At 40.1% G+C, this 3,555-nt stretch overlaps 1 long non-coding RNA gene across 1 annotated transcript; it reads right to left on the reverse strand.

The window, feature by feature from the left end:
* Positions 1–588: 588 nt before the first annotated feature.
* LOC143818494 (uncharacterized) lies at positions 589–1,452 on the reverse strand. Its single transcript, XR_013224574.1, has 2 exons — positions 1,374–1,452; positions 589–777 (listed from the first exon to the last, which is right to left on the reverse strand). It is a non-coding gene; the product is annotated as an uncharacterized LOC143818494 (long non-coding RNA).
* Between the last annotated feature and the right edge of the window lie 2,103 nt (positions 1,453–3,555).

Below are 3,555 nucleotides of genomic sequence, written 5' to 3' on the forward strand. Positions count from 1 at the left end.
AAATATTGGCCTCAGTCAGGGCTTGTGTGCCACTCCTGTGTGTGCCATCTCTCACTCAGTGGGCCATAGAAAGCCTTTTTTTTTTTTTTTTTTATTATTTGGTTTCTAAAGTCTCCCTGAAAAAAATAAAAATAAAAAAAAAACAGTGGGAGATTAATATTGCCCTTTCAGCTTGTGTGCCACTCTTGACTCCTGGGTGTGCCACCTCTCTCTCTCAAATTGTGGGCCATAGAAAGCCTATTTATTTTTTTCCTTGATTTGGGTTCGAAAATCTACCTTAAAAAAAAACACTACATCAATCAGTGGGAGAAAAATATTGGCCTCAGTCAGGGCTTGTGTGCCACTCCTGTGTGTGCCATCTCTCACTCAGTGGGCCATAGAAAGCCTATTTATTTTTTTGCTTGATTTGGGTTCGAAAATCTACCTTAAAAAAAAAACTCCATCAATCAGTGGGAGAAAAATATTGGCCTCAGTCAGGGCTTGTGTGCCACTCCTGTGTGTGCCATCTCTCACTCAGTGGGCCATAGAAAGCCTTTTTTTTATTTTATTTTATTATTTGGTTTCTAAATTGTCCCTGAAAAAAACATTTTATCTTATTTGGTTTCTAAAGTCTCCCTGAGAAAAAATAAAAAATAAAAAAAAAACAGTGGGAGATTAATATTGCCCTTTCAGCTTGTGTGCCAGTCTTGACTCCTGGGTGTGCCACCTCTCTCTCTCAAATTGTGGGCCATAGAAAGCCTATTTATTTTTTTCCTTGATTTGGGTTCGAAAATCTACCTTAACAAAAAAACACTACATCAATCAGTGGGAGAAAAATATTGGCCTCAGTCAGGGCTTGTGTGCCACTCCTGTGTGTGCCATCTCTCACTCAGTGGGCCATAGAAAGCCTATTTATTTTTTTCCTTGATTTGGGTTCGAAAATCTACCTTAACAAAAAAACACTACATCAATCAGTGGGAGAAAAATATTGGCCTCAGTCAGGGCTTGTGTGTCACTCCTGTGTGTGCCATCTCTCACTCAGTGGGCCATAGAAAGCCTATTTATTTTTTTTCCTTGATTTGGGTTCGAAAATCTACCTTAAAAAAAAAACTCCATCAATCAGTGGGAGAAAAATATTGGCCTCAGTCAGGGCTTGTGTGTCACTCCTGTGTGTGCCATCTCTCACTCAGTGGGCCATAGAGAGCCTATTTATTTTTTTTCCTTGATTTGGGTTCGAAAATCTACCTTAAAAAAAAAACACTACATCAATCAGTGGGAGAAAAATATTGGCCTCAGTCAGGGCTTGTGTGCCACTCCTGTGTGTGCCATCTCTCACTCAGTGGGCCATAGAAAGCCTATTTATTTTTTTGCTTGATTTGCGTTCGAAAATCTACCTTAAAAATAAACACTACATCAATCAGTGGGAGAAAAATATTGGCCTCAGTCAGGGCTTGTGTGCCACTCCTGTGTGTGCCATCTCTCACTCAGTGGGCCATAGAAAGCCTATTTATTTTTTTCCTTGATTTGGGTTCGAAAATCTACCTTAAAAATAAACACTACATCAATCAGTGGGAGAAAAATATTGGCCTCAGTCAGGGCTTGTGTGCCACTCCTGTGTGTGCCATCTCTCACTCAGTGGGCCATAGAAAGCCTATTTATTTTTTTCCTTGATTTGGGTTCGAAAATCTACCTTAACAAAAAAACACTACATCAATCAGTGGGAGAAAAATATTGGCCTCAGTCAGGGCTTGTGTGTCACTCCTGTGTGTGCCATCTCTCACTCAGTGGGCCATAGAAAGCCTATTTATTTTTTTGCTTGATTTGGGTTATAAAATCTACCTTAAAAATAAACACTACATCAATCAGTGGGAGAAAAATATTGGCCTCAGTCAGGGCTTGTGTGCCACTCCTGTGTGTGCCATCTCTCACTCAGTGGGCCATAGAAAGCCTATTTATTTTTTTGCTTGATTTGGGTTCGAAAATCTACCTTAAAAAAAAAACTCCATCAATCAGTGGGAGAAAAATATTGGCCTCAGTCAGGGCTTGTGTGCCACTCCTGTGTGTGCCATCTCTCACTCAGTGGGCCATAGAAAGCCTTTTTTTTTTTTAATTTTATTATTTGGTTTCTAAATTGTCCCTGAAAAAAACATTTTATCTTATTTGGTTTCTAAAGTCTCCCTGAGAAAAAAAATAAAATAAAAAAAAACAGTGGGAGATTAATATTGCCCTTTCAGCTTGTGTGCCAGTCTTGACTCCTGGGTGTGCCACCTCTCTCTCTCAAATTGTGGGCCATAGAAAGCCTATTTATTTTTTTCCTTGATTTGGGTTCGAAAATCTACCTTAAAAATAAACACTACATCAATCAGTGGGAGAAAAATATTGGCCTCAGTCAGGGCTTGTGTGCCACTCCTGTGTGTGCCATCTCTCACTCAGTGGGCCATAGAAAGCCTATTTATTTTTTTCCTTGATTTGGGTTCGAAAATCTACCTTAACAAAAAAACACTACATCAATCAGTGGGAGAAAAATATTGGCCTCAGTCAGGGCTTGTGTGTCACTCCTGTGTGTGCCATCTCTCACTCAGTGGGCCATAGAAAGCCTATTTATTTTTTTCCTTGATTTGGGTTCGAAAATCTACCTTAAAAAAAAAAACTCCATCAATCAGTGGGAGAAAAATATTGGCCTCAGTCAGGGCTTGTGTGTCACTCCTGTGTGTGCCATCTCTCACTCAGTGGGCCATAGAAAGCCTATTTATTTTTTTCCTTGATTTGGGTTCTAAAATCTACCTTAAAAAAAAACACTACATCAATCAGTGGGAGAAAAATATTGGCCTCAGTCAGGGCTTGTGTGCCACTCCTGTGTGTGCCATCTCTCACTCAGTGGGCCATAGAAAGCCTTTTTTTTTTTTTTTATTATTATTTGGTTTCTAAATTGTCCCTGAAAAAAACATTTTATCTTATTTGGTTTCTAAAGTCTCCCTGAGGAAAAAAAAAAAAAAATAGGTGGGAGATTAATATTGACATTTGTGCTTGAGTGACAGTCCTGCGTGTATGTCATCTCTGTGATTTGGTGCCACAGAAAACAGAGTGTGTAACATTGTGCCTGATTTTCCTTGTGGTCTCACCAACCTGTTAAGGGATATTGAAATCATACTGAAGTTATAGCTCACCGTGTAAGTTGTTTGACAGCAACAAATAAAGTTAATTTGGTTAAGTTTTTCAAACAATGAGGAAGTCTGGTGCAAGAGGTCGTGGCCGTGGGCGTTCATTGTCAGCTGGTAATGATGGTAGTGGTAGTGGAGCATCAGGTGGTCATGGGGATAAAAATATTCCACCTAAGTCTGGAGCTGTGGAGGCTGTTTCGTCGTCTGGCTACACAAGGCCTCGAAAGCTTTCTTTTCTGGGATTAGGAAAACCGATTTTAAAGCCGGAGCAGCAACAGCAAGTTTTGGCTTACATTGCAGACTCAGCCTCTAGCTCTTTTGCCTCCTCTTCTGAAACTGGTAAATGTAAAAGCAGAACGTCGCTTGTGGATGTTCACGGTCAGGGACAAGTCGCTTCCTTGTCCTCCTCAGCAAA

The sequence above is a fragment of the Ranitomeya variabilis genome, chromosome 3 (genome assembly GCF_051348905.1).
Source record: "Ranitomeya variabilis isolate aRanVar5 chromosome 3, aRanVar5.hap1, whole genome shotgun sequence".
NCBI classification, from domain to species: domain Eukaryota; kingdom Metazoa; phylum Chordata; class Amphibia; order Anura; family Dendrobatidae; genus Ranitomeya; species Ranitomeya variabilis.